Below are 25,636 nucleotides of genomic sequence, written 5' to 3' on the forward strand. Positions count from 1 at the left end.
CCCAGGCTAACAATACTGTAGTGTTTATTACTAATGTTACGTAGCTACCATGGCTAACAATACTGTAGTGTTTATTACTAATGTTACGTAGCTACCCTGGCTAACAATACTGTAGTGTTTATTACTAATGTTACGTAGCTACCCAGGCTAACAATACTGTAGTGTTTATTACTAATGTTACGTAGCTACCCTGGCTAACAATACTGTAGTGTTTATTACTAATGTTACGTAGCTACCATGGCTAACAATACTGTAGTGTTTATTACTAATGTTACGTAGCTACCCAGGCTAACAATACTGTAGTGTTTATTACTAATGTTACGTAGCTACCCTGGCTAACAATACTGTAGTGTTTATTACTAATGTTACGTAGCTACCATGGCTAACAATACTGTAGTGTTTATTACTAATGTTACGTAGCTACCCTGGCTAACAATACTGTAGTGTTTATTACTAATGTTACGTAGCTACCCAGGCTAACAATACTGTAGTGTTTATTACTAATGTTACGTAGCTACCATGGCTAACAATACTGTAGTGTTTATTACTAATGTTACGTAGCTACCATGGCTAACAATACTGTAGTGTTTATTACCAATGTTCCGATAAAATTAATAATTGTGAAGTTCTATGTAACATGACAGACAAATGAAATACACAACACTCACAATAATTGACACAACATTTACAGTAAGCAATACAAAACACAAATCTGATAATAAATAACACAATTACAATAAATAACACAATTACAATAAATAACACAATTACAATAAATAACACAATTACAACAAATAACACAACACTTACAATAAGCAACACAAACCAAAATAAACAACACAACAGTTACAATAAATAACACACTTAATAGAAATAATACAATGCATACAATAGCACAACACTAATAATAAGTAATACAACATTAACAATGAGTAATACAACATTCAGAACGAGTAACACATAAAAAGAATTAACAACACAAAATAATTAACATAACACTCACATTAAATAATAAAACACTTACAACAAATAACACAACACTTACAATAAGCAACACAAAACACAATGAATAATACAACACTTACAATATGAAACACAACACTTACATTAAGCAACACAAAACACAATAAATAACACAATACTTACAATAATCAAAACAACTTTCACTATAAATAAAATATAAAATATATCGCAAACTGAAAAAAAAAATTCAGCTTTGTGAATTAAAAAACATTAATGCAATTTAAATGAATAAAATTTGTTGCAGTATAAACATATAACAAATTATATAAAGGTTAGAGGTCCTAGTGTTATGTACGAAAGTTAGTGGTGTTAGTGTTACATATGAAGGTTAGTGATGCTAGTGTTATATATGAAGGAAAGTAGTGCTAGTGTTATATATGAAGACTAGTGGTGCTAGTGTTATATATTAAGTTTAGTGGCGCTAGTGTTATATATTAAGATTAGTGGTGCTAGTGTTATATATGAAGGTTAGTGGTGCCAGTGTTATATATGAAGGTTACTGGTACTAATGTTACATATGAATGCTAGTGGTGCAAGTGTTACATATGAAGGTTAGTGGTGCTAGTGTTATGTATGAAGGATAGTGGTGTTAGTGTTATATATCAAGGCTACTGGTGCTAGTGTTATATATGAAGGTTATTGGTGCTAGAGTAATATATCAATGTTAGTGGCGCTAGCGTTGTATATGAAGGTTAGTGCTGTTAGTGTTACATAAGAAATTTAGGGGTGCTAGTGTTATATATGAAGGTTAGTGGTGCTAGTGTTGTATACGAAAGTTAGTGGTGCTACTGTTGTATATGAAGGTTAGCGGTGTTAGTGTTGTATATGAAGGTTAGTGGTGCTAGTGTTATATATAAGAAGGCTTGTGGTGCTGCTGTTATATATGAAGGTTAGTGATGCTAGTGTTAAATATAAAGACTAGTGTTGCTAGTGTTATATATTAAGGTTAGTGGCGCTAGTGTTATATATGAAGGTTAGTGGTGCTAGCGTTATATATGAAGGTTAGTGGTGCTAGTGTTATATATTAAGGTTAGAGGCGCTAGTGTTATATATGAAGATTAGTGGTGCTAGTGTTACATAAGAAGGTTAGTGGTTCCAGTGTTATATATGGAGGTTACTGGTGCTAATGTTACATATGAATGCTAGAGGTGCAAGTGTTACATATGAAGGCTACTGGTGCTAGTGTTACATATGAAGGTTACTGGCGCTAGAGTAATATATTAATGTTGGTGGCGCTAGTGTTGAATATGAAGGTTAGTGCTGCTAGTGTTGCATAAGAAATTTAGGGGTGCTAGTGTTATATATGAAGGTTAGTGGTGCTAGTATTTTATACTAAAGTTAGTGGTGCTACTGTTGTATATGAAGGTTAGTGGTGCTAGTGTTATATATGAAAGTTAGTGGTGTTAGTGTTGTATATGGAGGTTAGTGGTGCTAGTGTTGTATATAATGGTTAGTGGTGCTGGTGTTGTATATGAAACTTAGTGGTGTTAGTGTTGTATATGAAGGTTAGTGGTGCTAGTGTTATATATGAAGGTTAGTGGTGATAGTGTTGTATATGAAGGTCAGTGGTGCTATTTCTATGTATTAAGGTTCGTGGTTCTAGTGTTGTATATGAAGGTTACTGGTGCTAGTGTTATATGTGAAAGATTGTGGTGCTAGTGTTACACATGAAGGTTTTTGGTGCTAGTGTTATACATGAAGGTTAGTGGTGCTAGTGTTATATATGAAGGTTAGTGGCGCTAGTGTTGTATGTGAAGGTTAGTGGTGCTTGTGTTATATATGAAGATTAGTTTTGCTAGTGTTATATAAGAAGGTTAGTGGTGTCAGTGTTATATATGAAGTCTTCTGGTGCTAGTCTTATATAGGAAGGTCAGTGGTGATAGTGTTGTATATGAAGGTTAGTAGTGCTAGTGTTATATATTAACGCTTGTAGTGCTAGTGGTATATATGAAGGTTAATGGTGCTAGAGCTATATATGAGGGTTAGTGGTGCTAGTGTTGTATACAATGGTTACTGGTGCTAGTGTTATATACGAATGTTACTGTTGGTGATAGTGTTATATATAAAGGCTAGTGAGGCTAGGGTGATATATTAAGGTTAGTGGCGCTAGTGTTGTATATAAACGTTAGTGGTGCTAGTGTTATATAAGAAGGTTTACGGTGCCCGTGTTATATATGAAGGTTAGTGGTGCTAATATTATATATGAAGGCTACTGGTGCTAGTGTCATACATGAAGGTTAGTGGTGCTAGTGTTACATATGAAGGTTAGTTGGGCTAGTGTTATATATAAAGGTTAGTCTTGCTAGTGTTATATATGAAGGCTAGTGGTGCTAGTGTTATATTTGAAGGTTAGTGGTGTTCTTGTTATACATTAATGTTGGTGGCGTTAGCGTTGTATATGAAGGTTAGTGGTGCTAGTGTTGTATATGAAGGTTAGTGGTGCTAGTGTTGCTTATGAATGTTAGTGGTGCTATTGTTGTACATGAAGCTTAGTGGTGCTAGTGTTGTATATGAAGGTTAGTAGTGCTAGTGTTGTATATAAAGGTTAGTGGTGCTAGTTTTATATATGAAGGTCAGTAGTGCTAGTGTTGTATATGAATGATAGTGGTGCTAGTGTTCTTTAAGGTTAGTGGTGCTAGTGTTATATGTTAAGGTTAGTGGCGCTAGTGTTATATATGAAGGTTAGCAGTGCTAGTGTTGTATATGAAGGTTAATGGTGCTAATGTTATATATGAAGGTTAGTGGTGCTAGTGTTATATATTAAGGTTAGTGTCGCTAGTGTTATATATAAAGGTTAGTGGTGCTAGTGTTACATATTAGTGTTTTAAAAGAAGGTCTGTGGCGCTAGTGTTGTATACGAAGGATATTGGAGTTAGTGTTATATGTGAAGGTGAGTGCGGCTAGTGTTATATATGAAGGTTAGTGGTGCTAGTGTTATATATGAAGGTTTTTCATGCTAGTGTTATATATGAAGGCTAGCGGTGCTAGTGTTATATATTAAGGTTAGTGACGCTAGTGTTATATATGAAGGTTAGTGGTGCCAGTTTTATATATGAAGGTTAGTGGTGCTAATGTTATACATGAAGATTAGTGGTGCTAGTATTGTTTATGAAGGGTAGTGGTGCTACTGTTATATATGAAGGTTAGTGATGCTGGTGTTATATATGAAGGTTAGTGGTGCTAGTGTTGTATGTGAAGGTTAGTGGTGCTAGTGTTGTATATGAAGGTTATCGGAGCTAGTGCCATATATGAAGGTTAGTGGTGCTAGTGTTGCATATGAAGGTTATCGGAGCTAGTGCCATATATGAAGGTTAGTGGTGCTACTGTTATTTAAGAAAGTTAATGGTGCTAGTGTTATATATGAAGCTTTCTGGTGGCGCTAGTGTTACATATTAAGGCTTTTAGTGCTAGTGTTATATATGAAGGTTAGTGGTGCTAGTGGCATATAAGAAGGTTAATGGTGCCAGTCTTATATACGAAGGTTAGTGGTGCTAATACTATATATGAAGGCTAAAGGTGCTAGTGTTATATACGAAGGTTAGTGGCGCTAGTGTTAGATATGAAGATTAGTGGTGCTAGTGTTACATATGAAGGTTAGTGGTGCTAGTGTTACATATGAAGGTTAGTGGTACTATTGTTATATTTTAATGTTAGTGGCGCTAGTGTTGTATAGGAAGGATAGTGGTGGTAGTGTTATATATGAAGATTACTGGTGCTAGTGTTTTATATGAAGGTTAGTGGTGCTAGTGTTATATATGAAGGTGAGTGGTGTTGTTGTTGTATATGAAGCTTAGTGGTGCTAGTGTTGTAAATGAAGGTTAGTGGTGCTAGTGTTGAGCATGAAAGTTATTTGTGCTACTCTTATATATAAAGGCTAGTGGTGCTAGAGTTGTATATGAAGGTTAGTTGTGCTATTTTTGTATATGAAGGTTAGTCGTGCTAGTGTTATATATGAAGGTTAGTGGTGCTAGTATTTTATATGAAAGTTAGAAGCGCTAGTGTTATATATGAAGGTTATGGTGCTAGTGTTTTATATTAAGGTTAGTGTTGCTAGTGTTGTTTATGAAGGTCAGTTGTGCTAGTGTTGTTTAAGGTTAGTGGTGCTAGTGTTATGTGCTAAGGTTAGTGGCGCTAGTGTTGCATGAGAAGGATAGTAGTGCTAGTGTTGTATATGAAAATTAATGGTGCTATTGTTATATATGAAGCTTAGTGGTGTTAATGTTTTATATGAAGGTCTGTGGCGCTAGTGTTGTATACGAATGTTAGTTGAGTTAGTCTTATATATAAAGGTTAGTGGTGCTAGTGGTATATATGAAGGTTGGTGTTGCCAGTTTTTTTTATGAAGGTCAGTGGAGCTCGTGTTATATGTGAAGGTTAGCGGGGCTAGTGTTTTATATAGTGGTGTTAGTGTTATATATGAAGGTTAGTGGTGCTAGTGTTTTATATGAAATTTAGTGGCACTACTGTTAGATGTGAAGGTTAGTGGTGCCAGTGTTATATATGAAGGTTAGTGGTGCTAGTGTTATATATAAAGGTTAGGGTTGCTAGTGTTACATATGAAGGCTAGTGGTGCTAGTGTTATACATTAAGGTTAGTGGTGCTAGTTTTATATATGAAGGCTTGTGGTGCTAGTGTTATATATGAAGGTTAGGGGTGCTAGTGTTACATATTAATGCAAGTGGCGCTAGTGTTGCATAGTAAGTTTAGTGGTGCTAGTGTTATATATGATGGCTAGTGGTGCTAGTGTTATATATGAAGATTAGTGGTGCTACTATTTTATATGAAGGTTAATGGCGCTAGTGTTATATGAGAAGGTTATTGGCGATAGTGTTTTATATGAAGGTTAGTGGTGCTAGTGTTACATGTGAAGTTATGTGGCCCTAGTGTTTTATATAAAGATTAGTGATGTTAGTGTTTTATATGAAGGTTTGTGGCTCTAGCGTTATATGTGAAGGTTAGTGGCGCTGCTGTTGTATAAGAAGGAGGTTAGTGGTGCTAGTGTTATATGTGGCTGTTAGTGGCGCTAGTGTTGTATGTGAAGGTTAGTGGTGCTAGTGTTGTATATGAAGGTTAATAGTGCTAGTGTTGTATACGAAGGTTAGTTGTACTAGCGTTATATATGAAGGTTACTGGTGCTAGTGTAATGCATGAAGGTTAGTGGTGCTAGTGTTGTATATATGAAGGTTAGTGGTGCTAGAGTTATATATGAAGGTTAGTGGTGCTAGAGTTATGTATGAAGGTTAGTGGTGCTAGTGTTATATGTGAAGGTTAGTGGTGCTAGTGTTATATATGAAGGTTAGTGGTGCTAGTGTTTTATATGAATGTTAGTGGTGCTAGAGGTAATCATAAAGGTTAGTGGTGCTAGTGTTATGTATGAATGAAATTGGGGCTAGTGTTATATATTAAGGTTAGTGGTGCTAGTGTTATATATGAAGGTTAGTGGTGCTGGTGTTGTATGTGAAGGATAGTGGTGCTAGCGTTGTTTATAGTTAGTGGTGCTAGTGTTATATGTTAAGGTTAGATGGCGCTAGTGTTGCATATGAAGGTTAGTAGTGCAAGTGTTGTATATGAAGGTTAATTGTGCTAGCGATATACATGAAGGTTAGTGGCGCTAGTGTTCTATATTAAGGTTAGTGGTGCTAGTGTTATATATGAAGTTTAGTTGTGCTATTGTTATATATGAAGATTAGCGGTGCTAGTCTTATATATGAAGGTTATTGGTGCTAATCTTATATAAGAAGGTTAGTGGTGCTAGTGCTATATATGAAGGTTAGTGGTGCTAGTGTTATATATGAAGGTAAGTGGTGCTAGTGTTACATATGAAGTCTTGTGGTGCTAGTGTTATATAGGAAGGTTAGTGGTGCTAGTGTTTTATATGAAGGCTAGTGGTGCTAGTGTTTTATATGAAGGTTAGTGGTGCTAGTGTTATATATGAAGGTTAGTGGTGCTAATGTTATATATGAAAGCCTGTAGTGCTAGTGTTACATATGAAAGTTAGTGGTGCTACTGTTACATAGGAAAATTAGTGGTGCTAGGGCTATATATGAAAGTCATTGGTGCTAGTGTTGCATATGAAGGTTACTGGTGCTAGTGCTTTATATGAAGGTTAGTGGTGGTACTGTGTTTTTTTGAAAGTTAATGGTGCTAGTGTTATATATTTAGGTTTCTGGTGGTGCTGGTGTTATATATTAAGGCTAGTGGTGCTAGTGTTTCATAAAACGGTTAATGGTGCCAGTGTTATATACGAAGGTTAGTGGTGCTAATGTTACATGTGAAGGTTAGTGGTGCTAGTGTTACATATGAAGGTTAGTAGTGCTATTGTTATATATGAAGATTAGCGGTGCTAGTCTTATATATGAAGGTTATTGGTGCTAATCTTATATAAGAAGGTTAGTGGTGCTAGTGCTATATATGAAGGTTAGTGGTGCTAGTGTTATATATGAAGGTAAGTGGTGCTAGTGTTACATATGAAGTCTTGTGGTGCTAGTGTTATATAGGAAGGTTAGTGGTGCTAGTGTTTTATATGAAGGCTAGTGGTGCCAGTGTTTTATATGAAGGTTAGTGGTGCTAGTGTTATATATGAAGGTTAGTGGTGCTAATGTTATATATGAAAGCCTGTAGTGCTAGTGTTACATATGAAAGTTAGTGGTGCTACTGTTACATAGGAAAATTAGTGGTTCTAGGGTTATATATGAAAGTCATTGGTGCTAGTGTTGTATACGAAGGTTACTGGTGCTAGTGCTTTATATGAAAGTTAGTGGTGGTACTGTGTTTTTTTGAAAGTTAATGGTACTAGTGTTACATATTTAGGTTTCTGGTGGTGCTGGTGTTATATATTAAGGCTAGTGGTGCTAGTGTTTCATAAAAAGGTTAATGGTGCCAGTGTTATATACGAAGGTTAGTGGTGCTAATGTTACATGTGAAGGTTAGTGGTGCTAGTGTTACATATGAAGGTTAGTAGTGCTAGTGTTATATATGAAGGCTAGTGGTGCTAGTGTTATATATGAAGGTTAGTGGTACTTCTGTTATATGTGAAGGTTAGTGGTGCTGTTGTTGTATATGAAGCTTAGTGGTGCTAGTGTTACATATGAAGGTTAGTGGTGCTAGTGTTATACATGAAGATTAGTGGTGCTAGTGTTATATATGAAGTCTTGTTGTGCTAGTGTTATATAGGAAGGTTAGTGGTACTAGCGTTATATATGAAGGTTAGTGGCGCTAGTGTTGTATGCGAAGGTTATTGGAGTTAGTGTTTTATACGAAGGTTAGTGGTGCTAGTGTTATATAAGAAGATTAGTGGTGCTCGTGTTATATGTGAAGGTTTGTGTTGCTAGTGTTATATATGAAGGTTTGTGGCGCTAATGTTGTATACGAAGGTTAGTGGCGCTAGTGTTGTATGCGAAGGTTATTGGAGTTAGTGTTTTATACGAAGGTTAGTGGTGCTAGTGTTATATATGAAGATTAGTGGTGCTCGTGTTATATGTGAAGGTTTGTGTTGCTAGTGTTATATATGAAGGTTTGTGGCGCTAATGTTGTATACGAAGGTTAGTGGTGCTAGTGTTATATATGAAGATTAGTGGTGCTCGTGTTATATGTGAAGGTTTGTGTTGCTAGTGTTATATATGAAGGTTTGTGGCGCTAATGTTGTATACGAAGGTTAGTGGTGCTAGTGTTATATAAATGCAGTCTGAAGGTTTATTTCTAGTCAATGTCAGATTTTCACCGGCATTCACCGTGAGGTGAATGTCTCTGTGATTGAATGCTCTGAAACATTACTTCAGTCCCTATTTTGGGGATTAAAGTATTCTTGACTGGTGACGACTTGCAGCTGTAATGACCCACGTGTAGTCAATCGGTTTTCAACTCCATTACTCATCCAACCAGTCCTTCCTTAGCTCATCTGAAAGCCTAGCCTTGAGGCACATATCTTTCCCCTTCTCTGAATGCTACATACTACGGCTGGCTGTCACTTAAGTACCTAATTATTGCTAGGTGACCTGGGACAACAGGTTTAAGGGGACTTTCTCATACGTTGAACCGTGTCTGAAACGCTACAGGCACGAACATTTAATCTCCTGCAATTGAGCAATGAGTGTATTTGACCTGCTTATGTTGCAGAGCTGCATGACCCTTTCGGGTTTAGCCCTTAGCATTTTAATAATAATAATAATAATAATAATGATAATAATAATAATAATACGTCTAATCGTACACAGGATTCGACCCACACCAGTTTAACTAGCACGCAGATACTTATTTATTGCTGGTTAAGAAGACTTGTCCAGTCACAGACATAATCGCTGGCTAACCATATTTTGGAGTCAGATCCCACTTTTATGGTGAATAATTGTCTCCATTAGGAACATGACCGAGTCTATATAAATGTAAATATATGATTATATAAATATATGATCAGAGGAAAAAATTGTAAATGCCGTTAGTGGTAGAATAAAAATAAGAGCTGTGATAACCACACATAAATTCGTAAAAAGCTAATAATAATAATAATAATAATAATAATAATAATAATAATAATAATAATAATAATAATAATAATAATAATAATAATAATAATAATAATGATGATAATAATAATAATAATAATAATAATAATAATAATAATAATAATAATAATAATAATATTAATAATAATAACAATAATAATAATAATAATAATAATAATAATAATAATAATAATAATAATAATAATAATAATAATAATAATAACAATAATAATAATAATAATAATAATAATAATAATAATAATAATAATAATAATAATAATAATAATAATAATAATCAGAAGAAGATTTATTTCTACAGATACGTGATACAACTTATACAGACCTAGTTGACATTACTGACATACTGTATAAAAATCCCCTTGTTATGCATAGCATTTCGGGCAACTTAGGTTAATCTTGTTCCCCAGGATGCGAACCACAACAGTCGACTAACACCAGGTACCTACTTACCGCTAGTTGAACAAGAACAGGTGTAAGGAAACATGCTCAGCATTTCACCCGTGCCGGGATCGATCCCCGAACCTTTGGTGTGTGAGCTAAGGACGCTATCAACCATGCCAGGAGAACCCAAGACGAACACCGACAACAAAGAAAAATGCAGTTTCTTGGCAGCATCACGAGGGAGACTAAAGACCCACGGTTGTAAACTGAGGAAATATCTGTGCATTAGGGATACTAGAGAATATTTATTGACACAGTGAATGGTAGACTGCTGGGAGGGTATCGCAGAGGAGGTTGTAAATGTTGCAACCTCTTCACAACTTTTAAAAATTGTGTAATTCTGGGTGTTTGAAAATGATGACCCGATTTGAATATATATTGCTCTTGAAATTGTGTCCATCTTTTGGAAACACCCTGTGGATTAAACAGTGAAGACCAACGCCCAATAGAGCCGCTTCTGTACCTAGTACTGGGTAATCACCCACAATAAAAGACACAGGAAGTGAAACAACCAGGATGAGGAGAGGACAAAGTGACCACAAGAAAAATTGAGAGATATGTCTCACACAGATCTGATTATCGTATGATAATTAAACGGAAACTTTGAAGTTTACTTAGGGTATAAGTCGTCCTCCCTCGTCTCATCCCGGCGTTTCCCGTCATCTGTCGTCGCATCCCGTTGCTTCCCGTGACCTTCGATGTGTCTCGTCATCTCCCTTCGATTCCCGTCGCATCCCATCGCCTCAGGCCGCCTCCCTCCGCGTTCCAACACGCCACTGAATCGGAGTGACAACGGGTCGATGAACCCGTCAAAGGGGTCCGAGTGAGCGACTAATTGACACTCTGGTGCGTCCAGAGGACTGATGATTGACGGAGGTGACGACGTGTCGTTTCTGCTGGCCTATTGACAGCCATACGTCAGTGCTGGAGATATTGCTCACAGTAGATGCTGCTGACGGATGGCAGCCACCGCTAGACAGTGTGTAATAATTGACCTGTCAGCTCTGTCCTCATTCCCGGTTAAATGAGATGGGACAAGTAGGTCTCAGTCTCGCCAGAGACTATAATTTACCACTCGTTACCACTCGTTTTCATCTCATTCTGAATGCGACCAAATTGAAGAAAGTTTTCTTTCACTCTGACAAGTGAGACCGTTGGCATAAATTTACACTTTCAACATAGTTTATTTTGAAGCAGCCATATATGTCAAAATAAAATATAAAAAAAAAAATCACAACCAAGCACTCCTTCAGCACTTTTTTTAGAAAAAAAAATTGCTAATATTTAACAAAATCTAAAATTAAATTGCTGGACACAGGAAGCTTTCCAGTTACCCAGACTAGTTATTTCAACCAGATCATGTACACCGAGAGGTGTATATCTCTCAGTGAAATTTGTTGAGAGTTAACATTAATCCCTATTTTATGAATCAAAGTATTCTTGACTGGTGGTGATCAGATGTGCAGCCTGAATCACCTTTGTGTAGTAGATAGGCTTTAAACCCAAATAATTAATCTAGTATCCAAAGAAAAAAAACCGTGATAGACAGTCTTGTTTAGAGCAGACAGATGCCATGTGTCCCAAAGACAATGTCTAGACTTTGACTTAGAGGTCGCTGTTACGAGACACATTACAACATGCATACTGTAGCCACCATTTTGTTACCATAATTTGTTACACAATTTGCATTTTGACCCAAACGTGTGTTCTTAAAACTTTTTCGTGAAATTTTAATTTTATCATTTAAATTAAGATAAATACGGTTCAAAAGCATTTACTAACGTAAAATGTATTTAACCATTTTAATTTTTTATGAGCTTTACATAGTTCATGAAAAAATTGTGAAGTATTAGCATATTAAAAATAGAACCAGAATGATAATAGCACAAACAAATCATAGTTACACGAACAGCCAAAAAGAGGGTTATTATTATAATAATAATAATTATTATTATTATTATTATTATTATTATTATTATTATTATTATTATTATTATTATTATTATTATTATTATTGTTGTTGTTGTTGTTATTTATGGAAATTATTATCATATTTTCGTGAAGGTCTAGAAAACATGTAGGTTATTCAACTCAATATGTGATGAAGGCTCAATCCTTTGTCAGCTAAGTCAGATATAAACACTCTCCTAACTGTCCTCACCAACCGTACTTGCCGAATGACAACAGCCCAAATGACCTACATTCGCACCACAACAAAGGATCATAGGCTTACTGGCCGGATATGTTGTCCATTCAGCTGTCATCACCAACGTGATTTTCTAAGGTAACAATGACAAAGGCCTGTATAATGGATTTCCATGGGATGAAAGTATTTTTTTTATATATTATTGACCTTCGGTGGGATGATTAAGCCACATGATATAGTCTGTAGGGTTAAAGCCTGATGTGCTCTTCAAAGAGCACATCAGGCTTTAATCCTACAGTCTCTCGCCACCAGCTCAATGTGTCAGGTATTATTCAGAACACAGCCTCCCTCGAGACTCATGAACTGAACCCATCATTTCTAGACTGATTACTTCAAACACCTTCTTCACATCTTCCATCTTCCCTCCTCCCTCTGTATTTTGCAATGATAAAGGCACTGGCTGGCGAAACATTTGCACAGTAAACATACCCTAGTACTGTACAAATGACTCATTAATCGACTTGTCTGATTTTCCAGATCATTTAAATGATAATAAGAGCCTGCTTCTGCTGGAGTCTGGGGTGCCCCAAGCCGCCTTCCCAGTTTCCTTTCTAATTGTAGCTTCCCAAGCATAATTTCGGCTGCCCTGAAACATCATTACTTATTACTACACCTACTGCTTCTGCTTCCAATACTAGAATTACCACTACCTAGGCAGCTACAGTGAAAAGCTTACTTCGTTTTTCTTCCTCTCTTTATCCAGTCCTCTTGTGTCAGTGTGACTTGTAAATAGTCCAAGTCGGACCGAAACGTTGTCATAAGCTTCTGTTTCCTGTTTGCGAGTTATTTGTGTATTATTTGTGAAAATTTCCTCATTCGCGGACGGAGGATCGAACCTCCACTACTACTTAAAGGTGACTGACCCACTCTACTTCATCGGCTAAATATACTAACATTAATAAAGGAAAAAAAGCAGATGCAGTGGAGCTTTTATCGTGATAACGTTTCGCTCTGTGTAGAGCTTTTTAAACACAAAGTCTGCAAGTTCAAAGAAGAGGGAAGTTACAGCAACGAATGAAGAGTAAAAAAATATATATTTGAACTTTGAACACAGCGAAAAAAAAATGATCATTCTTGGCATTAAATGAAAAATCTCCTTTTTTTATATATATTGACATTCACACGTGTTCTCGGGGAGAAAAGAACACGAAGAACAAAGGAAAAGTTACTCACAGGGCACGAGAAAAATGGCAACACTTTATTGAACATGTTTGGGGAGTTCACCCGACCCCTCAGGACACGAGCAGGTGAACAGGGCTGCGGTGAGGTGAACATTTGAACATTCTGTTGGGGAGAGACACCATCATCCCAAAAACCTTGAAGCTCCCCAGAACTACTGAACATAAAGCGGAATGCACGAATTACCAAATAACCCGCACATAGGAGAGAGAACAGCTATCGACGACGGTATTGTGCCTTTGTGTTCTATATGGCGGAATAGTTGACGATATCCACATCGCCCTACTGAGGTCTCCCAGTTTAAGCTGACAGATTTCATTCCCTCGTCTAAAGACTATTGTGTGTGAAGGATTATTACGGGGAAAACCATCCTGTTTGATGGAATATGACAGGAAAACTATCCTGAAATATGACAGGAAAAATCATCCTGCTTGATGGAATATGACAGAAAAAACCATCCTGGTTGATGGAATATGACAGGAAAACCATCCTGGTTGATGGAATATGACAGGAAAAACCATCCTGGTTGATGGAATATGACAGGAAAACCATCCTGAAATATGACAGGAAAAATCATCCTGCTTGATGGAATATGACAGGAAAAACCATCCTGGTTGATGGAATATGACAGGCAAACCATCCTGAAATATGACAGGAAAAATCATCCTGCTTGATGGAATATGACAGAAAAAACCATCCTGGTTGATGGAATATGACAGGAAAACCATCCTGAAATATGACAGGAAAAAATCATCCTGCTTGATGGAATATGACAGGAAAACCATCCTGAAATATAACAGGAAAATCATCCTGCTTGATGGAATATGACAGGAAAACCATCCTGAAATATGACAGGAAAATCATCCTGCTTGATGGAATATGACAGGAAAACCATCCTGAAATATGACAGGAAAATCATCCTGCTTGATGGAATATGACAGGAAAAACCATCCTGGTTGATGGAATGCGACAGGAAAATCATCCTGAAACTTGCAGCCAAAATGCTTTCAGCATAAAGCACATCACCTGAGAGCTGCGGTTACGAAACTCTCCACCAGACACAATTTCACTCACATTCTGAATATACATCGCTCCCTTAGCTAGCATTCCCTCCCATGAGAAGAACCTCCCTAGTGTAAGAAGGGTCTGCCTAGCTTTGAGAAAGACCTGCCTATTGTGGACCAACAGGCCTGCTGCAGCGTTCCTCAATTATGTTCCTACCTGATAATAGGACTTATGAAAACGTAGAGCACGTAAGATGACTTGTCTGATGTCTTACCTCATTGAAAATGGATCAGTCAATCACTTCAACATAGCCTTCAGTATATCCTTCAACATAGCCTTCAACATAGCATTCAACATAGCCTTCAACATAGCCTTCAACATAGCCTTCAACATAGCATTCAACATAGCCTTCAACATATCCTTCAATATCTCCTTCAACATAGCCTTCAACATAGCCTTCAACATAGCATTCAACATAGCCTTCAACATAGCCTTCAGCATAGCATTCAACATCGGAGACTTATATAGGATGGTTTACTGCTATGCACGAGTCCAGTAATATAAAAGGTCCCCAGATGATTCAGCTTTGTGGACATCTATAAGGTAGTTACTATACCACAAGACGAGCAGTCATCAGCAGTTTCGTTGGTATGAAGATGATATTTTTTTTTTCTAGATTTTGCCATGGAATTGTCTTGTCAAATATGCAACCCACATCCCTCCTAGGAACTTAGCGCCTAAAGGTTAACAGGAGTAATTCTGGATTTACATCTTCAATTTGAGTAGGTGTACAATGGAAAAAAAAAAAGGCCACTAAGTACAAATAAAGACACTAATAGCATCCCATCAACTGAACATTTTGCCCAGAGGTCAGGCACGGAGACAGACAAGTTACATGTGAGGTCACTTGTACCTGACCTCGCCTATCCGTCTCACAGGTAACTTATCACCTGACCTCACGCTGATCGCCCGTCTTATGAGCGAAACATTGTCTTCTATCAGTCTTTATTTCCAGCACCTTACTCATGTCTGCTCCACCTCACATATGTCTGCTCCACCTCACACATGTCTGCTGCACCTCACACACGTCTGCTCCACCTCACACATGTCTGCTCCACCTTACTCATGTCTGCTCCACCTCACACATGTCTGCTCCACCTCACACATGTCTGCTCCACCTTACTCATGTCTGCTCCACCTCACACATGTCTGCTCCACCTCACACATGTCTGCTCCACCTCACACATGTCTGCTCCACCTCACACATGTCTGCTCCACCTCACAATAAGGTGGCATCAACGTCGCTCTGTACCCAGTGTAAATATCGCTCTATAATAAGTGTTATAATCACATGTATATCACTTTCTTTAATAAAAATATTGTTATGTCCGGACTCTGAAAAGGTTTTAGATAGAAAAAAGCATATACTGTGTAAAATACTTTGTTGAAATTCACGCCCTTAATCCGGTTAAACCCTTAAGTGAGTGAGAGAGAGAGAGAGAGAGAGAGAGGGAGAGAGAGAGAGAGAGAGAGAGAGAGAGAGAGAGAGAGAGGGAGAGAGGGTGGGGGTGAAGGTAGTATCCCTGGCAATGTTAGGTAAGAACTTAGGAGTTCACACTGAGGCTGTCTGCTGAGGACTGTCTGCTGCTATCTCGATTAAAGTACTTTCGAATGTGTAATATATATACAGGTCAGTCAAGGGTAGTAAAAGGAGATGGTTCTCTCTCTTACCCCCTCCACTTCCCCCTCCACTTCCACCTCCACTTCCCCCTCTACTTCCCCCTCCACTTCCACATCCACTTCCCCCTCCACTTCCACCACCACTTCCCCCTCCACTGACCCCTCCACTTCCACCTCCACTTCCACATCCACTTCCCCCTCCACTTCCCCCTCCACTTCCACCTCCACTTCCACATCCACTTCCCCCTCCACTTTCCCCTCCACTTCCCCCTCTACTTCCACCTCCACTTCCCCCTCCACTTCCCCCTCCACTTCCACCTCCACTTCCACCTCCACTTTCCCCTCCACTTCCCCCTCCACTTCCCCCTCCACTTCCCCTTCCACTTCCCCCTCCACTTCCACCTCCACTTCCACCTCCACTTTCCCTTCCACTTCCCCCTCCATTTCCACCTCCACTTCCCCCTCCACTTACCCATCCACTTCCCCCTCCACTTCCCCCTCCACTTCCACCTCCACTTCCCCCTCCACTTTCCCCTCCACTTCCCCTTCCACTTCCCCCGACCACTGCCTTCATGAAACAGGGGGAGCAAGGAGAGGGGGGAGGGGGTAATGTACCACATCATACTGGAAAAATATCAATGAATTTACGAAAAAGATGGATGGAAGACTTGGGCTACATCTACCTCTACTTACTAATACTGTTCATATTATAACTATTCATCTTACTCTACTACCACTCACAGTACTGTGCATACCAGTGGTTCTACTTCTAGTTACCACTGGTTCTACTTTCGGACACTGTGGTGCAGGCGGAAAAGCACCATTGCTATGACATGATTGACCACATCTATTATTCTACCGTTACTACCTCAAGTGTTATTAACATATTTGGTTTATTGTCAACTGACCGTCTTGATGTAGTTGCTAAACAAACAACAGGATCTTCGTTGATGTCGATGTACCCTACAAAGTAACTATTTGATTCCCACACTTGCAAAGTATATGTCCAATTGATCTTCCAGTGACAGTATTATCATTGTGTTTATAATTTTAGCAGGTAATTTGTTTAATTCTGCTATATTTCTGTTTGCAAAAGGAAAAAAAACAAACGTTCGTGTTGCATCTCCTGTCTTGAAGTTTCACTCCATTTTTTGACTTGTTCCTTTCGTTAGTGCGGGGTTTTGGTAAATTTCGACTGTTGTTACTGTTATTGCTGGTGTGGTTCTTGCTTTTATTGCTGTTATTTTTGTTATTGTTGTCGCTGAGTTTCCTGGATTCACCGCGCTGACAGAACCTCATATAACATTTACGAGTGGTCAGTAGCGAGGGTATTGTTCCATTTTATTTATTTATTTATTTATGTGTGCGCCACTGAACCCGTGTGGGTGATGCAGAGTAAGAAGTGATGGAGGCTCGATCCAGTGTCATATAAACGCTAGACACTCTAGGGGTACTCACCTATCCTAGGTTCCCTACACATATGCTGCAATGTATGTAAGTATACTTACTTACTTACTTACTTACTTACTTACTTACTTGCCTAGTTGTCTGTATCAACACAAGAGTTTCGGTGCTGGACACACAAAACAAACAGAGATCTGCTTGCAGTGTACCCAGCCTGGGAGACCCAATGAGAAATAATTTATATTTTACGTAGGAGGAGAGGTGGGAGGGAACTGGGGCAGGGGTACAGGCAGAGGTATAGGAGGGGGACCTGAGAGTGGGTTGGGGTTCTGGTAGGGGTATTGGAAGGGAAAGGAGGGATGGTTTCGGCAGGCAAAAAACAACACAACGCTATGGAAAAGCGAAGGGCATTTGTGGGTGAAATTCTGAGTGACGGAGTAAAATCCACAGCTTGGTGGGGAGGTGAGGAGTTGGTGGGGAGGTGAGAGGTCGGTGGTGGGGAAGGTGCAGGGTGTGGGGAAAGGATGCGAGGGAAATGATGTTAGGAGCAAAGAGGGAAAATTATTATAGGATTTGAGGGGAGGAGCGGAGAGGCAGGGAAAAAACCCGGTTTAAGGCGGGGGAAAATGCAGGAAGCAGTGAAGAGGGAAGATAAGAGGCAGGGGAGAGGTAGAGAGGGCATAGAAGAGGCAGAGAAGAGATAAAAAAGGCAGAGGAGAGGCAGAGATGGGATAGTAAAGGCAAAGAAAGAATAGAAGAGGCAAGCAGCGAAAGACAGAGGCTGTCAAGGGTGGACAGAGCAAAAAAAAAAAAAAAGAATGAGTTACATAAGAAGGAAAGGTGAATAGACAGGAGAATAATAAGGTTTGTGATGTTAAATTTTCCAAATGAACGAATGTTACTGTTGTTGCCCAATGGAAGCTTTTGTGACTGCGTGCTTCTGTTTACCTGTTTATGTTCCTGCGTGCATGTAAATACACCTGCACACGCAAACACCGCCACACACACACACACACACACACACACACACACACACACACACACACACACACACACACACACACACACACACACACACACACACACACACACTTCAGCAGCTGCTATAATATAGTCAGCCTAGACTGTATTTCATACGGGCAAGGTTCATGGGATAATTACAGGTGTGTGCGGGAGGTCAGGTGTTGCATCTTAGTGCAAATTACTCTCACAAGAGGGTTTTGCTCTCTGAAGCAGAGTTGAAGGTGAGAGTCTGTGAGGAAAGATCGAGCAGTCAGGGAAGAGCAAGAAGTAAACAGAGCAAAAAAAAAAAAAGACTAAAATCAGGGCGACAAAGAAGTAAAAAGAAAACTGGAGAATAATTATACAAAAGGAAATCAATAGATAAACAAGAAACCATAAGGCAGAAAGTAAGAGAAGGCAGAAACAATCAGACAAGAAACAGTGAAATGCTCAGTGTGTACAGAGAAAACAGAGTACGAACATGATAATTAAGAAAAGACGTGTAGCAAGAACTGTTTAATAAAAATATTTCTAAACTGAGGGAGGTAGGTTGGTAGACAACAACCACCCAGGGAGGTACTACCGTCCTGTGGTAGTAGGTTGGTAGACAACAACCACCCAGGGAGGTACTACCGTCCTGTTGTAGTAGGTTGGTAGACAACAACCACCCAGGGAGGTACTACCGTCCTGTGGTAGTAGGTTGGTAGACAACAACCACCCAGGGAGGTACTACCGTCCTGTGGTAGTAGGTTGGTAGACAACAACCATCCAGGGAGGTACTACCGTCCTGTGGTAGTAGGTTGGTAGACAGCAACCATCCAGGGAGGTACTACCGTCCTGTGGTAGTAGGGTGGTAGACAGCAACCACCCAGGGAGGTACTACCGTCCTGTGGTAGTAGGTTGGTAGACAGCAACCACCCAGGGAGGTACTACCGTCCTGTGGTAGTAGGTTGGTAGACAGCAACCATCCAGGGAGGTACTACCGTCCTGTGGTAGTAGGTTGGTAGACAGCAACCACCGAGGGAAGTACTACCGTCCTGTGGTAGTAGGTTGGTAGACAACAACCACCCAGGGAGGTACTACCGTCCTGTGGTAGTAGGTTGGTAGACAGCAACCACCCAGGGAGGTACTACCGTCCTGTGGTAGTAGGTTGGTAGACAACAACCACCCAGGGAGGTACTACCGTCCTGTGGTAGTAGGTTGGTAGACAACAACCACCCAGGGAGGTACTACCGTCCTGTGGTAGTAGGTTGGTAGACAACAACCACCCAGGGAGGTACTACCGTCCTGTGGTAGTAGGTTGGTAGACAACAACCACCCAGGGAGGTACTACCGTCCTGTGGTAGCAGGTTGGTAGACAACAACCACCCAGGGAGGTACTACCGTCCTGTGGTAGTAGGTTGGTAGACAACAACCACCCAGGGAGGTACTACCGTCCTGTGGTAGTAGGTTGGTAGACAACAACCATCCAGGGAGGTACTACCGTCCTGTGGTAGTAGGTTGGTAGACAGCAACCACCCAGGGAGGTACTACCGTCGTGTGGTAGTAGGTTGGTAGACAGCAACCACCCAGGGAGGTACTACCGTCCTGTGGTAGTAGGTTGGTAGACAACAACCACCCAGGGAGGTACTACCGTCCTGTGGTAGTAGGTTGGTAGACAACAACCATCCAGGGAGGTACTACCGTCCTGTGGTAGTAGGTTGGTAGACAACAACCATCCAGGGAGGTACTACCGTCCTGTGGTAGTAGGTTGGTAGACAACAACCACCCAGGGAGGTACTACCATCCTGTGGTAGTAGGTTGGTAGACAGCAACCACCCAGGGAGGTACTACCGTCCTGTGGTAGTAGGATGGTAGACAGCAACCATCCAGGGAGGTACTACCGTCCTGTGGTAGTAGGTTGGTAGACAACAACCATCCAGGGAGGTACTACCGTCCTGTGGTAGTAGGTTGGTAGACAACAACCATCCAGGGAGGTACTACCGTCCTGTGGTAGTAGGTTGGTAGACAACAACCATCCAGGGAGGTACTACCGTCCTGTGGTAGTAGGTTGGTAGACAACAACCACCCAGGGAGGTACTACCGTCCTGTGGTAGTAGGTTGGTAGACAACAACCACCCAGGGAGGTACTACCGTCCTGTGGTAGTAGGTTGGTAGACAACAACCATCCAGGGAGGTACTACCGTCCTGTGGTAGTAGGTTGGTAGACAACAACCATCCAGGGAGGTACTACCGTCCTGTGGTAGTAGGTTGGTAGACAACAACCACCCAGGGAGGTACTACCGTCCTGTGGTAGTAGGTTGGTAGACAGCAACCACCCAGGGAGGTAATACCGTCGTGTGGTAGTAGGTTGGTAGACAGCAACCACCCAGGGAGGTACTACCGACCTGTGGTAGTAGGTTGGTAGACAACAACCACCCAGGGAGGTACTACCGTCCTGTGGTAGTAGGTTGGTAGACAGCAACCACCCAGGGAGGTACTACCGTCCTGTGGTAGTAGGTTGGTAGACAGCAACCACCCAGGGAGGTACTACCGTCCTGTGGTAGTAGGTTGGTAGACAACAACCACCCAGGGAGGTACTGCCGTCCTGTGGTAGTAGGTTGGTAGACAGCAACCACCCAGGGAGGTACTACCGTCCTGTGGTAGTAGGTTGGTAGACAGCAACCACCCAGGGAGGTACTACCGTCCCGTGGTAGTAGGCTGGTAGACAGCAACCACCCAGGGAGGTACTACCGTCCTGTGGTAGTAGGTTGGTAGACAACAACCATCCAGGGAGGTACTACCGTCCTGTGGTAGTAGGTTGGTAGACAACAACCACCCAGGGAGGTACTACCGTCCTGTGGTAGTAGGTTGGTAGACAACAACCACCCAGGGAGGTACTACCGTCCTGTTGTAGTAGGTTGGTAGACAACAACCACCCAGGGAGGTACTACCGTCCTGTGGTAGTAGGTTGGTAGACAACAACCACCCAGGGAGGTACTACCGTCCTGTGGTAGTAGGTTGGTAGACAACAACCATCCAGGGAGGTACTACCGTCCTGTGGTAGTAGGTTGGTAGACAGCAACCATCCAGGGAGGTACTACCGTCCTGTGGTAGTAGGTTGGTAGACAGCAACCACCCAGGGAGGTACTACCGTCCTGTGGTAGTAGGTTGGTAGACAGCAACCACCCAGGGAGGTACTACCGTCCTGTGGTAGTAGGTTGGTAGACAGCAACCATCCAGGGAGGTACTACCGTCCTGTTGTAGTAGGTTGGTAGACAGCAACCACCCAGGGAGGTACTACCGTCCTGTGGTAGTAGGTTGGTAGACAACAACCACCCAGGGAGGTACTACCGTCCTGTGGTAGTAGGTTGGTAGACAGCAACCACCCAGGGAGGTACTACCGTCCTGTGGTAGTAGGTTGGTAGACAACAACCACCCAGGGAGGTACTACCGTCCTGTGGTAGTAGGTTGGTAGACAACAACCACCCAGGGAGGTACTACCGTCCTGTGGTAGTAGGTTGGTAGACAACAACCACCCAGGGAGGTACTACCGTCCTGTGGTAGCAGGTTGGTAGACAACAACCACCCAGGGAGGTACTACCGTCCTGTGGTAGTAGGTTGGTAGACAACAACCACCCAGGGAGGTACTACCGTCCTGTTGTAGTAGGTTGGTAGACAACAACCACCCAGGGAGGTACTACCGTCCTGTGGTAGTAGGTTGGTAGACAACAACCACCCCGGGAGGTACTACCGTCCTGTGGTAGTAGGTTGGTAGACAACAACCACCCAGGGAGGTACTACCGTCCTGTGGTAGTAGGTTGGTAGACAGCAACCACCCAGGGAGGTACTACCGTCCTGTTGTAGTAGGTTGGTAGACAGCAATCACCCAGGGACGTACTACCGTCCTGTTGTAGTAGGTTGGTAGACAGCAATCACCCAGGGACGTACTACCGTCCTGTGGTAGTAGGTTGGTAGACAACAACCATCCAGGGAGGTACTACCGTCTTGTGGTAGTAGGTAGTTAGACAACAACCATCCAGGGAGGTACTACCGTCCTGTGGTAGTAGGATTTTAGACAGCAACCACCCAGGGAGGTACTACCGTCCTGTGGTAGTAGGTTGGTAGACAGCAACCCCCCAGGGAGGTACTACCGTCCTGTGGTAGTAGGTTGGTAGACAACAACCATCCAGGGAGGTACTACCGTCCTGTGGTAGTAGGTTGGTAGACAACAACCATCCAGGGAGGTACTACCGTCCTGTGGTAGTAGGTTGGTAGACAACAACCACCCAGGGAGGTACTACCGTCCTGTGGTAGTAGGTTGGTAGACAACAACCACCCAGGGAGGTACTACCGTCCTGTGGTAGTAGGTTGGTAGACAACAACCATCCAGGGAGGTACTACCGTCCTGTGGTAGTAGGTTGGTAGACAACAACCATCCAGGGAGGTACTACCGTCCTGTGGTAGTAGGTTGGTAGACAACAACCACCCAGGGAGGTACTACCGTCCTGTGGTAGTAGGTTGGTAGACAGCAACCACCCAGGGAGGTAATACCGTCGTGTGGTAGTAGGTTGGTAGACAGCAACCACCCAGGGAGGTACTACCGTCCTGTGGTAGTAGGTTGGTAGACAACAACCACCCAGGGAGGTACTACCGTCCTGTGGTAGTAGGTTGGTAGACAGCAACCACCCAGGGAGGTACTACCGTCCTGTGGTAGTAGGTTGGTAGACAGCAACCACCCAGGGAGGTACTACCGTCCTGTGGTAGTAGGTTGGTAGACAACAACCACCCAGGGAGGTACTACCGTCCTGTGGTAGTAGGTTGGTAGACAGCAACCACCCAGGGAGGTACTACCGTCCTGTGGTAGTAGGTTGGTAGACAGCAACCACCCAGGGAGGTACTACCGTCCTGTGGTAGTAGGCTGGTAGACAGCAACCACCCAGGGAGGTACTACCGTCCTGTGGTAGTAGGTTGGTAGACAGCAACCACCCAGGGAGGTACTACCGTCCTGTGGTAGTAGGTTGGTAGACAGCAACCACCCAGGGAGGTACTACCGTCCTGTGGTAGTAGGTTGGTAGACAGCAACCACCCAGGGAGGTACTACCGTCCTGTGGTAGTAGGTTGGTAGACAACAACCACCCAGGGAGGTACTACCGTCCTGTGGTAGTAGGTTGGTAGACAACAACCACCCAGGGAGGTACTACCGTCCTGTGGTAGTAGGTTGGTAGACAACAACCACCCAGGGAGGTACTACCGTCCTGTGGTAGTAGGTTGGTAAACAGCAACCACCCAGGGAGGTACTACCGTCCTGTGGTAGTAGGTTGGTAGACAACAACCACCCAGGGAGGTACTACCGTCCTGTGGTAGTAGGTTGGTAGACAACAACCACCCAGGGAGGTACTACCGTCCTGTGGTAGCAGGTTGGTAGACAACAACCACCCAAGGAAGTACTACCGTCCTGTGGTAGTAGGTTGATAGACAGCAACCACCCAGGGAGGTACTACCGTCCTGTAGTAGTAGGTTGGTAGACAACAATCACCCAGGGAGGTACTACCGTCCTGTGGTAGTAGGTTGGTAGACAGCAACCACCCAGGGAGGTACTACCGTCCTGTGGTAGTAGGTTGGTAGACAGCAACCACCCAAGGAGGTACTACCGTCCTGTGGTAGTAGGTTGGTAGACAACAACCACCCAGGGAGGTACTACCTTCCTGTGGCAGCAGGTTGGTAGACAGCAACCACCCAAGGAGGTACTATCGTCCTGTGGTAGTAGGTTGGTAGACAGCAACCACCCAGGGAGGTACTACCGTCCTGTGGTAGTAGGTTGGTAGACAACAACCACCCAGGGAGGTACTACCGTCCTGTGGTAGTAGGTTGGTAGACAGCAACCACCCAGGGAGGTACTACCGTCCTGTGGTAGTAGGTTGGTAGACAACAACCACCCAGGGACGTACTACCGTCCTGTGGTAGTAGGTTGGTAGACAACAACCACCCAGGGAGGTACTACCGTCCTGTGGTAGAAGGTTGATAGACAACAACCACCCAGGGAGGTACTACCGTCCTGTGGTAGTAGGCTGGTAGACAGCAACCACCCAGGGAGGTACTACCTTCCTGTGGTAGCAGGTTGGTAGACAGCAACCACCCAAGGAGGTACTATCGTCCTGTGGTAGTAGGTTGGTAGACAGCAACCACCCAGGGAGGTACTACCGTTCTGTGGTAGTAGGTTGGTAGACAACAACCACCCAGGGAGGTACTACCGTCCTGTGGTAGTAGGTTGGTAGACAGCAACCACCCAGGGAGGTACTACCGTCCTGTGGTAGTAGGTTGGTAGACAACAACCACCCAGGGACGTACTACCGTCCTGTGGTAGTAGGTTGGTAGACAACAACCACCCAGGGAGGTACTACCGTCCTGTGGTAGAAGGTTGATAGACAACAACCACCCAGGGAGGTACTACCGTCCTGTGGTAGTAGGTTGGTAGACAGCAACCACCCAGGGAGGTACTGCCGTCCTGTGGTAGTAGGTTGGTAGACAACAACCACCCAGGGAGGTACTACCGTCCTGTGGTAGTAGGTTGGTAGACAACAACCACCCAGGGAGGTACTACCGTCCTGTGGTAGTAGGTTGGTAGACAACAACCACCCAGGGAGGTATTACCGTCCTGTGGTAGTAGGTTGGTAGACAGCAACCACCCAGGGAGGTACTACCGTCCTGTGGTAGTAGGTTGGTAGACAACAACCACCCACGGAGGTACTACCGTCCTGTGGTAGTAGGTTGGTAGACAACAACCACCCAGGGAGGTAATACCGTCGTGTGGTAGTAGGTTGGTAGACAGCAACCACCCAGGGAGGTACTACCGTCCTGTGGTAGTAGGTTGGTAGACAACAACCACCCAGGGAGGTACTACCGTCCTGTGGTAGTAGGTTGGTAGACAGCAACCACCCAGGGAGGTACTACCGTCCTGCCAAGTGAGTGTGAAACAGAATGGTAGGATTGCTGGTGTCTTTTCTTCTGTCTCATAAACATGCGAGATTTCAGGTACGTCTTGCTACTTCTACTGACACTTAGGTCACACTACACTTGCATGTACAAATATATATATATATATATATATATATATATATATATATATATATATATATATATATATATATATATATACTTCTGTGTTTTCTTCTATTTTCTTACTAGTTCTTGG

At 42.3% G+C, this 25,636-nt stretch overlaps 1 protein-coding gene across 1 annotated transcript in view; it reads right to left on the reverse strand.

The window, feature by feature from the left end:
• LOC128691544 (uncharacterized) overlaps positions 1-25,636 on the reverse strand; it is a 504,586-nt gene that overhangs the window by 281,525 nt on the left and 197,425 nt on the right. The window lies entirely within an intron of this gene.

The sequence above is a fragment of the Cherax quadricarinatus genome, chromosome 26, assembly GCF_038502225.1.
Source record: "Cherax quadricarinatus isolate ZL_2023a chromosome 26, ASM3850222v1, whole genome shotgun sequence".
NCBI lineage: Eukaryota > Metazoa > Arthropoda > Malacostraca > Decapoda > Parastacidae > Cherax > Cherax quadricarinatus.